The sequence below is a fragment of the Podarcis raffonei genome, chromosome 9, assembly GCF_027172205.1.
Source record: "Podarcis raffonei isolate rPodRaf1 chromosome 9, rPodRaf1.pri, whole genome shotgun sequence".
NCBI lineage: Eukaryota > Metazoa > Chordata > Lepidosauria > Squamata > Lacertidae > Podarcis > Podarcis raffonei.
In genome coordinates this window covers 21,285,225-21,297,295 of record NC_070610.1, presented here as the reverse complement: position 1 = coordinate 21,297,295, position 12,071 = coordinate 21,285,225, and the positions used below count along the sequence as shown (strand labels likewise).

Below are 12,071 nucleotides of genomic sequence, written 5' to 3'. Positions count from 1 at the left end.
AATTCTGGTAGTACAAAATGAATGTCGCCAGGAGACAGATACAGGGTGCATAAAAATAATTACATTAATTCTCTGATTAACTGATGCATACTAAAGCCATTTAGATAGCACACAGTATGCTGTTTCCCAACCAATGTTTGCAAGATGGATAGTATCTGTCTAATGTGCCACAAGAACAGAGTAAAATCACTGCAGCGGCAAGTGTTTTCACTCACTAGCCATTTTTAGACTCTTAATTGATAGCTTTTACAAATGCAAACAAGCACATAATGATAAAATAATTTTAACTAATTTGCCAGAATCCTAAGCCATTCACATAATTGTTTGAAAACGTATCCGTGAACAGCAACTGTTACTACTGTAATTAACATCTGTTCTAAGCAGTTGACATACAATTGATGTATCATGGGAGCTGTATCCATTTCTAGCTCCCCCCCAAAAAAAGGTCTACCATTTTAGAATTTAGCCTCTTTTCTTTTTCTGTTTAATTGCCTTATTAGTACCTGTAGTAACTAAACGAAAATTATCCACTGGGCACCACGCTCACTGTAAACACCTTATATTAACTAAAGTGCACTTTTTGACTTCAGGAGTTTTGTATTGCAGCTTTTTATGAGTCTGTAGCTGTTAAGAACACAACATCCACGAATAATGACACCGGAGAAAGCATGTCTAAATTAGTTTAGTGAACTTAAGACTGCCGAGAGCTGGGGGGAGGGGGGGGAGTGGCATGGAAAGGTGAAGCGAGTTATGCTCTCACTTCTGAATATCTCTTGCCACTTTTCTGTGTGGGAGTTGTAGACCAGCCCAAGATGTTTCATTGCCTGGGGAGCTGCTGGAGTGAAAGGTAGAACGATAGGCAGCCGGAATATATGCAGGTTGCCCAAAGAAGCCCCATTAATTTCAACGGGAGAGAGTTGTGCATGTGCTTAACTCTCTTTGATTAAAACAAGCAGGGTTTTAAAGTGTTCAAAGACTGGTTGGATCATGCACCAAGTTCAAAATAAGTCATCTCTACCATGCTAACCCCAAAATATCGACCAGCTTGGGGCTTCTGCCATGGGGAAGCATTAAACAGAGGAGTTCTTGTAGCACTGAAGATTATCAAAACTTTTAAAAATACCTGAATTCTGCTGTTCATAACAAAGCAAATGCTGTCAATGCTAATTCCTCTGTGTGTATCTTTGGCTCTAATCACAGTGCTGTCCACATTCTGCCCCAGTCTCCCCACCAAACATGAAGTGATTTTGGCAGATCATCTTTACTTATCTTCCCAGTTTGTATCAGGAAATTGACAGGGTTACTTGTTCTCTATTTATTTTATTTAGTCTCCTTGACAGGTCGACAAGGAATAGTAAAAAAGATAACTGTGTGGAACTCAAAATTCATAAGGTACTCATATATATATATATATATAAATACAAGCAGGCAACATCCTCTTAAGTGTTTGGAAAGGCACACAGGAACCTCCAGGTTTCATGAATGTAGATTGGTCTGTCTCCCCACACTTACAGTGCAATCCTACATTTGTCTACTCAGAAATTAATTGGATTCAGATCAATGGGATTTATTGCCAGGTTAAATGTGTACACGTACACACACACACACACACACACACACACACACACACACTTATTAGAGCTATGAACTGGCTCCAGCAAAATCCTAGCTTCCGAGTCGAATCAGGGTGACTTGTAGAGTCACAATCAGCCAGAGTGAGTTGATGCAGGCCTAGATTGCATCAGGTACACCCAGGGCAATCTGCAGTTATTGAAAGGGGAGGATAGTCAGGCAGCAAGAAGAGGGAGGAAGAAAGAGACACACACAAGGAAGTATGCATGCTTCTCCCTCTTCTTCCCTCCTGACTGCATGTTTAATCAGGGTTTTAAATCCCAATTATGAACTGTGCAAGGCCCCTGATTTGGCTTGGGGTGGGGTCACATCTGGAGTGGGTTGGGTCTGGATTGTCCCTGTATTGGATTGGGTGGGGGTAGGCACAGACTGCAGCCTTAGCTGATTAATTGTGTCCATTCAAAATGAATAAATGCACATGATTTTGCTATGAGAAAAAAAATGCAACAGTTCTAATGAAAAACAATAATCATTCTAGATGATAGACATGTGCTGTGGCAGCACGCATCATCGTCAGGCAATGTACTTCCTTCTCTCCCACATGGGAAGCAATGCCACCTGCGATGTTTGTAAGAAGTTGCGCTACTTTAGTTTTAATTTTTTTTAAAAAAAACCCTGCCACTTTAATAATTGGGATCATTTTTGTCAGTTCAAAACATTTTGAAATCAATCAATCAACTAACCATTGCAGGCTTTTATTTGTTTTTTAAAGAGGGATGGAGAACTACCCCCCAACACCCACCCGATAATCTGTTGCGGCACTAAATCAATCACAAAAAAACAGGACTTTTAGGAAGGAATTTTGGAAGTACTTGGAACTTCCTGACTACTGACATTAGGCAGGTGCAGTGCTTGGAAAGCTAATTTTGAAAAGGAACTAGTTCTAGTTCATCCTGTTCAAAAAGGAATTTACTAGTCCCAGTCCCAGTTTATGCTTTTACAAACCAAACTATTTCAGTTCAAGTTCATTCAAATGGAGCGTGGATTGAAACTTCATCCTCAGAAATTTCCCCCCAGCATTCAGAATGTTACAAGTGGCTGCGCAGGGACTAAAAAGAAATAAGATGCCATACACGAGTAATACAGGCCGACAGGAAGTCAGCAGGTAAAGCTTTCCCCACAACTGTATTTCCATACTAGAAAAGGCTAGCCCTGCTTAATATATGCCAGCCACTCAGCTATTAAAGAGACAAGGTACCAATCCCTTTGTTCCTGTACTTCTCACTGCAAGCTGTTCCTGTTGGAAGGGAACAAATTTCTTCAGCAGGGAAGATACAGGAAATGTCTCACATTCCTTCCTTCTGATTGTTTAGCAACAGTGACTAAGAACCTTTGTATCTGCCAAATTTGGCTTAAAGTGTTACCCAACATTTTGCTTGCTTGCTTTGTAGACGCTTAATTGACATTTTAAAAAATGAAAGCAAAGAGTTTGGGGAAGGGGTGGGGACATCTGAAAACCTGTAAGAAGCTGCACTGATGCACTGAAGATTTCTAATGCATCCGTTAAACTTTAGAAACTTTGGTCCCCTTGCAGGCAACAGAAGACAAGTTTTTTTACCATTAATAAAACACTTGCAGAACCAATGTTTTGTTTGAAGCTGTAAATACCTACAGAGGAAGTTTCAGAAGGATTTTGCTCCTCCAAAATCTGCTTCCAGAAATGGGCAGGGCAATGGGAGGGCCAGTCCTTAAAAGATAGCTGCTTTCTTTCTGAAACCTCAGTTTGGGTTGGAAGGTAGGCTATGATCCAGAGGTACTTACGGTACTTAAATCAGATAGATATCAGATATCAGATTTACTTAGGCCTATTGATTTCAACGGGCCTACCTCGAGTTTGACTGACTCACATTGGCTATCAGCCACTGTTTCATTTGAAATCGAAAACTTAAGGAAATGACCTTCAGCGATGCAAGGGGCATTGGCACTTCTGGCCATGTAGTTAAAAAGGCAGGAAAATAAAACTGGCAGAGTTGCTCATTCATTGTATGTAAACGGGCAGACACTTGGCCTCCTTGTCCTTCAGGCAACTCAGCTGGAAAATTGAAAAAGTAAAATCTCACTGAAAAACCAGATGCTACATCTGAGCCGAGATATCCCGAGCAAATAAATTACGAACGTATAAATAAATAAAAGGCCATTGGCTCGCTAAGAGTTGGCCACTTCAAGTACCCATTTTAATTTGTAGAAGATGAGCTTTAGGCTAAAGCTAAAGCTCCACGATGGGTTCGAATCTAACCCAGGTCATTATTTATTGAATCCATTTATTCATAGGGTAATAATTACCAACATTTATCAAACCCTGGCACCATGGAAGAGGTCAGCGGCTGGAAGCGTGGCCAACGAGGCGGAGAACGCTGCCAGCTTCCCTACACTCAGAGACTCCTGATAGTTGCATAATCCCCCCTTTCAGCAGGGGCTGGCACTGGCTCAAGAGATAGCAGCATCCTTTGGGAGGAGTGTGCCGTGGCGGCACTGCAGCATGTCAAGAGTTAGGCGCTAGTAGCAACTTCCAGGCTAAGCCTCTTCAAGCTCCTGCCATTTTCTGATGTCGAAAAGCAAGCTAAGAGCAGCGGCTGAAGGAACCTGTCAATTAGGTCTCCACAGGGCAGCTGTCAGTTTGCTCAGTCTATTCTCTCACCATGATTGGCACCATCCAGTACCTGCCAAGAAAGGCACAAAAGGCACTCTGACCAGCTGGGAGTAGAGAGCATATTTACAGCCCGAACTATAAAACAACTGGTTTTATATGCTGCCGGAGACTCCTTAACATGATATGCTTTAAGCATGGTGGAGATGGGAGATACATCATCCCCTAGCAACATGCAACCCGAATGTTCCCTTCTGCAGAAGATAAGAAGTGGTTCACATCCCACCTGATGCTCTGCTAGAATTCAGGGGTTGGGGGTAGCAATGTCCTTGAATGCCAGAAATTGCAACAGAGCTATTCTGCCTAGTAATTCAATAGAATTCGGACACCACTGTGAACCAGCCACCTAGAAATGATCTGATATAATTGAGGCCTCTTCTGCACCCTCTTATACAGAAAAAAATTACTCCCAGTGCACTCAGACAAACAGTTGCAGGTCATCAATTAAGAGGTGTATTGTGTCATAAGCCAGATGCATCAGGTCTGAATACCTACTGGAGCACTTTCTGCAACTTTTGACTACCACACTTTTAAATTTCCTGAATGCTGCAGCTTAAAATATTGCAGGACTAGTCATTAGAATTTGTTCCCGTGCAATGTTTGCTTAGCTTTAGGGCTCTTCTTTCAAATTCTGAATCTCCGATAGTCTAGTACACTTAGGCTTGACTCAAGTGCTCAATCTGTCTCAACCCGCCGCTCCTGTCTAGGCACTCAGTTCACAGATCTGCAAATTGTTAGGAGGTTTGCTGCAGAGCGCTGAAAAGTCAAAGGCTGTGCACGGCAGTAGCTTACATATGAACTACACACTGCACAGAACTGTCATATTGTTTCCGTTTAAGAGCAGTCAGCACAATGTGTGTGTGTGTGTGTGTGTGTGTGTGTGTGTGTGTAGGGCATCAGATTTAGAAAAAAAAAATATTTAACATCTATATTGTTGACTTCTTCACCAGCTTTGACACTGATCACATTTGAACTACACGTTCCCAGGGACATTGTAGAGATCCATCTACCATTGTATATGACATAACTTGCTTTTTAGGTGCTTGAACTACCATGGCCCCTAGATCACTTAGGACAGGGCCGAGAAAATTGTGGCTCTCAAGACATAGTTGAACCAGATGCACCATCAACTTGTAGAACAATCAGATACTCAGTCATTTTCTACACCACTTAGAAAAGTGTAATTATTGAAAACAAGGGCCTTTGTCACTTGTCTTTAGCACTAATCAGGAGGCATAATTCCAATTGAAATATTAAGCAGTAAACGTAAGGATGTTGTTGTTTTTCTAAAGGAACCACCCTCAAGATAAGCTCTTATGAAGCTTGACTGTTTCTGATGATCTCTGAAGCTGAGAACTTATATTCTATCTAAAGCCATCAGACCCGTGAAGGTAAAGATTTTAAAATCCATTTCAGCCCGGTCCAGCTACAACAAGCAGAGGATGGAACTACAGCTGACTGGATGATAGACCACTGATTTTCAGATCTTTCCCTTTCGGTGAGATAAGACCTGGGCTACTTAGAAAGGTGCCAATCAAACTGGTTGGAGAAAATAGGTTTTGAAAAGCTTGAAAATGAGAACCCAAAATAAAAGTTGAGACACGGATTACAATTACACGTAAAAAAAAAAAATCCCCAAGTATGTGAAGTAGAGGAGAGAAAACATTGATTTGTTCTCTGAAGAAAGAAATATTTTGTAGTCAACACTTCAGAGAAGTGGAAACGGAAGTATATGGTCACCCAAGGAGAAAGTATATCGCCCCCCAGTATCTTTTCCTTTATTTATTTATTCTCCATATTCTGCTGCTTATTTGGTTTGGCTATTCTTATGGGGTTGCTTTTTTCCTCCAGCTATAAGCTTTATTCTTCCAATCCTGCCACACCCAAAAATGACTGCCCACTTTCCCTGTCTCTTACATACAGAAGGTCACCTCAAAACATTTGAACAGCTATACTCCTCTCTTTTCCTTCAAGTCCCTTTCAGAACTAAGCTTTGTGAAGCCTTAGGCTCATTTCCAGTTGGAGAAGGCCCATGGCTCAGTGATACAGCTCATGCTTTGGGTGAAAAATTTCCCAGGTTTAATCTTTGGGAATCACCAGGTAGAGGTGGGAAAGACTCTGATTAGAGGACTTGGAGATCTTCTGCCAGTCTCAGTGTTTTCCAAACTTGGGTCTCCAGCTGGTTTTGGACTACAATTCCCATCTTCCCTGACCACTGGTCCTGCTAGCTAGGGATGATGGGAGTTGTAGTCCAAAAACAGCTGGAGACCCAAGTTTGAGAAACACTGGTTTAGATAATACTGACTTGCTATAAGGCAGCTTCTTATGTTGCCTTATGTTAGCCAAACATGCCAATATGTTTGCTGGCTGATATTCCATTCATCAGTCCTACCTTCTTCCTTTTATCCATTACCTTCCCATTGGAAGCTTCTCAAGGGCAGGGAACTATTTTTTTTAAAAGTTTATATTAGCTAAGTGCTATCAACGCTACTAATTTTTATACCCAGACTCTCTTGAAGTTCAGCCTATGCAGCAAGACACTTCTGTGTTAAAACTGACCTTAAAATACCTCATTAGTAAACTAAATAGTTTTCGGAGCTTAGTTACCAACATTTTATCTGCATTAACTGTATTTTAGAAAAGAATTATTGGGGAGTGGGGAGGAGGAACCCTGCAGGTTATTGTAAATCCCCACAGTAACGACCTTCAGGTTTATCACTTGCTGTACAAGCAAATACATTGCTTAAATGGAAAAGTCTTTTGATAAAGAAAATATTTATTACTTGAGCCGCATTAAGTGGAATGTTATTGCAACCGCAAGTATGAAAACAGCACAGATTACAGTTGCTAATCTTCAGCGTTCTGGTGCGAGAAAACCTAAGCGAGCATTGTGAAAAGCTTAGGGTAAAAAAATGTGTGGAGAATAGATGCAGGTTTTTGGCAGTAGGAAGAAATGTTATCTAACTTCTAGGGTGTGTGTGTGGAGGGAGGAGAGAGACACACGAAGCATGTGTTGTGGGGAATGAGAGGAGAGGATTAAAAAACAACAACATTCCCTTCCTTCATTTGCTAAGACATTCAAATAATGAGAAGGCTGAAATATCAAGGACAAGCAGGGGAGGAAATTATTTTCCAAATGTGAACTCCAAATGTATGTTTGTTTTAAAACAGACTTTCCCCATTTATTGTACTTAGGACCAAGTATTAAAGTTTGAATCAAGAACAGGAGAATGACAGTTGCAGGATTTGCTAGATGGTACTGTTACCAGGCAGAAGGGACGCAGGTGGCGCTGTGGTCTAAACCACTGAGCTTAGGGCTTGCCGATCAGAAGGTCGGCGGTTCGAATCCCTGCGACGGGGTGAGCGCCTGTTGCTCAGTCCCTGCTCCTGCCAACCTAGCAGTTCGAAAGCACGTCAAAGTGCAAGTAGATAAATAGGTACCACTCCGGCGGGAAGGTAAACGGCGTTTCCGTGTGCTGCTCTGGTTTCGCCAGAAGCGGCTTGGTCATGCTGGCCACATGACCCGGAAGCTGTATGCCGGCTCCCTCGGCCAATAAAGTGAGTTGAGCGCCGCAACCCCAGAGTCGGCCATGACTGGACCTAATGGTCAGGGGTCACTTTACCTTTTACTGTTACATTTTGCAACTGGCGCAGGTTTAATTGTGACCCTGTGGAGATCTCTGGCAATTGACATCTCCATTTGGCTGGCCCCTCCAACTTCCTTAACCAGGTAAGCAGAAGAGCTTATTCATTGCACTTATAGCCCACATTTTCCTCCCAGGAGTACATGGTTCATCCCTCCCCTCAGTTAATCCCTACAACATCCCTGTGAGGTAGGTTAAGAGACTATGATTGGCCCAAGGTTTCACGACTGAATGGGGATTTGAATCCTGATCTCCCAGATCCCAGGCCGACAGTCTAACCACTACACCGCCCAGCATCCTAGAGTATTTCTGCTATGGGGCAGCTATAAAAATTTAGTAAGTAGATAAAAAGAGGGAAAGCAAAATGTCACTTAGAGAAGGATCAGAAATGCTATCCTTGAAGCTTGAATTTGTTTTATTCTGGATTGTTTTATTTGATGTTTTAATGTGTTTGTAAACTGCTTTGAGATGTTTTCTTTAAAATATAAAGCGGTATAGAAATTATGATGATGATGATAATAATAATGAAGAAAAAGGGTGCCTAGACATTTGCAACCTAGGTTTAAGGTGCCATTTGGGAATTAAATTGTGTATCTGAGTTTCTAACACTGGTTACAGGTTATTTGTTGGGGGGAGCACATATTGAAACGCTCCTCTCAAAAAACTAAAACTGCGTTTTGTTGTGCATCTTGGTTGTTTTGGTGAACTCTTTTCTCGGTGTACTAGTTTTCTATTTATAAAAAACATTCTCTCTTCCAAGTGGGAATATTTCAACATGAGATTTCTCTACCTATAGTCCAAAGAACTTTTCTTCTATGGAATAAGTGAGTCATTTCAACTAGTAGTTGTCAATGGATTAGTATAGTCAATTTGGTTCTTCGGTTTTTCTGTCTTTAAAGTATGGGGAGTTCAGAAAGATTTCCATTTTGTCTCAAGTAGCTCTGGAATAAGGAAGTGAGTAATATCAAGATATGGATGGGCAATCTAAACAAGAGCTCAAAAGGCAAAAAATACTTGCAATTTGTAGTTTAAGAAATCTTTTTGCTTTAGTATTCAGCTTTTAAATGGCAGAAGCATAACAAGTCTCTTTATTCCATTCCTGACATGAAGAATGTATGTTTACCATTGAAATGTGAAGTAATTATCCTAAGAAGCTTCTGTTTTAGAATCTGTGTTCTATGGTCTAATTATTCTCAGAATTGAAGAATAATTAATGTAATGCATGATGTGTGTCTATGATTGTTTTCAGATCAATGCCTGAAGTAAAGAGTCATTTTTGAAATGCCTTGTTTAGAAATACAATTGAATGCATTCTGATAGAAAAAAAATGTGCTTTCGTCCTTACTTTCGTGAATATCAACATGCCTGCCCCTCTTTCTTTCCTACAATGTCTGTCAGCAAACCACCAATGCATCTTTATCCAGGTACTTAATGATGGAAAGATGATGACATATGTCGATTGCACAAACTAAGGTCTTTGATGAGCTTCTAAGAACATTGGTACTGGAACAAATATGTGACAGTCGTTTCTATGCAGTCATTCTGTTTTATTTCATATAGTTCAGTCTATCTCAAACGCATTTCAGCTCCTGGGATGATTTATTGATGGCACCACCCCTCCAAAAGGAAGCTACTCAGGGCAGCCAAAATATTGATGTAAGTCTGCCTAAAACCACAAACTATTATTTGTGAAAATTACATACAGCACCTTCAGGCAATGATCATCCAACTGAGAGGGTGACAAATATGTTTACAGTACATAAAGCTTCATTCTCAATTGCACCTGATAACAAGCTACTGTTGCTCTTAGAAAGGAAAACAGGGCTTTGCCAGTTTAAGATAAATGAGAACAGATGCTGAGGAAAAATGGCACTACACTGTGGTTATAATGACAGATTAGAAGCGATCCAAATCTAAAAACAATTCTCAAACTGCGTTCAGCATTAATGTTTCTTCCCCTGAAAATATCTGTCCTTGGATGCACTGTATGTAAAAGAAACCAAGGGGTGGAAACCCATCTATTCCTTTCCTGGGAACAGAATCCACATTTTGGCAAGTTTGCTTTTCGAAATGTTGCTGTGCAATAGGAAGCTGACTTATTGAGCCTTGTTATCCCTTAAGCAAGCTTTAGACAGGCCTAAATGAATACACTTTGACAGAATTACCCTGGATTTACTTTGACATAAATGAAACAGGCATGATGCTCAATATTGTACAGAAACCTGCTAGATGGAAAAGGCAGGAGAAGCGGGAAGGCAATCCCTGTAAGCTTACGGCACCATGCCTGGATAGCACCGTACAAGTAAGCTTGCACTACCTGAGAAGCACTGTGCACAAACACATTGCAGAGAAAACTAAAGCTGAAATGCTTCTGCTCACATTTGTTGGCTCAACGGTACACACCTGCCTGTGGCTGCCACCCCAAAATCCCTCCTAGCATTAGCCATTTATGGACAGAGTTTTGCTTAAACATTTTCTATCCCCTTTTGGAACAAATGAGGGCCCTCAAAGTGGTTTACCGTATTTTTCGCGCCATAAGATGCACCTAGTTTTTAGAGGAGGAATGCAAGAAAAACAATATTTAAAGGGAGTGCTGAGCAGAGCCTGTATGCATCCCAGCCTCTGCTCAGTGCTCCCTTTCATGAGCCGCGTGGAGCGTGTGTGTGGCTCTTGGGGCTTTTCTCGCCCGCCTCCCTCTTGCATTCACTCCATAAGACGCACACACATTTCCCCTTACTTTTTAGGAGGGAAAAAGTGCATCTTATGGAGCGAAAAATGCAGTACATTTAAAAAAAACAGAAAAAAGAAAGCAAAGTGAAACAAATCACAAACAAATACCAAAAGTTAAAATTAAATATTTATAATAATCACAAGCTGATTAGAAAAGCTGAAAAGGAACAAAGTAAGGACCCCAACTACCTTCAGTTCTAGGCAGGGCCAGTCTGGTATGAGAGGGATGACTCCTCCCACTGGAGACAAGGCAAAAGGCATATTAAAATTCAACAATATGTTTTTCATAAAACACTGAGAAATTCAACAGCATTATCGGGGAAAGTGATATTTTGTTACTTTCTTCTTTACTGCAAACATTTTTGAATAGACAAACAGAAACAACAGCGCAGCTAATAATTATTGCTGGTACATAAAGGATAATGGAAACAAACTCTTCCAAGCGTAACTGTTAAAAATCCATATGTAAGACTTCACACTGCTTGCATAACCTCTTTGCATCACAAATTTCAGTTGACAGTACTGAGCCATGAAATAAAACCTTCAAAAACTCTTGTGGGATGTGCTAGTTTAAATCCTCTATTCAAACTAGAAAGCCGTGAGAAGGATGTGTCAGGCCAGTAAAGAAAGGTTCCTTGGCAACTTGGCTTTGAATGTTACTGTAAGTCTGATGAAATTTATTGGAAGTCAGGGTTCACTGAACCCCTTGGGACTCTCCTCTATAGAAAATTTGTTTAAGGGTCCTTTGATGACCACCCTCTATCCACCCAAAGAGACAGAAGCATTTGAATTAGAAACACTGGTAAAAGTTGGAAGCTAATTGAAAATCAATGTTGGGAACCTGCAATCATCAAGGAAGCCTTGCGACTACCACTTCCTGAGCAGGAACTATTCCCTCGCCCTAATATTTCCCACTTATGGTAATGTATGAAGTTGGAACTGCTAGTTGTGAAGTATTACCACCTGTCTGCCCGATCCATGGGGTGAAAACAACAGCGCACAAGGGAGTTCCATAAAACAACAGTTGTCTTTAACACATCCATAGTTCCACAGAACCATGGACTCCCCATACATTTTGGTGAGTCAGAGAATATTCCATGCACAGTCCCCAATACAGTAGTGAATACCGCAAATAGTTCTCAGAGAGAATCCAGTATGAGGACCAGAATCCACTGGAACCCCCCCCCCCAATCTTCCATACCATCCTTAAATTGCGCAGCATTTCTGATGTATATTACTAATGGTGAAAATGGGGAAATTTTGACAGCAAACAGCAAAACATTAGGAACTCTCAGATTTTCCTAGTGGTACTAGGCGTTGTGGTAGATATAGGTTAATATGGCAGCTTGGGCAGAACACACAATCAGTTACAATTACTCTGTAATACAAGTAAGACAATTCCTTCTAAAATCTCCTGC

At 41.0% G+C, this 12,071-nt stretch overlaps 1 protein-coding gene across 1 annotated transcript in view; it reads right to left on the bottom strand.

Annotated features, from left to right (window-relative positions):
* Positions 1–12,071, bottom strand: part of TUSC3 (tumor suppressor candidate 3) — a 126,106-nt gene that overhangs the window by 14,939 nt on the left and 99,096 nt on the right. The window lies entirely within an intron of this gene.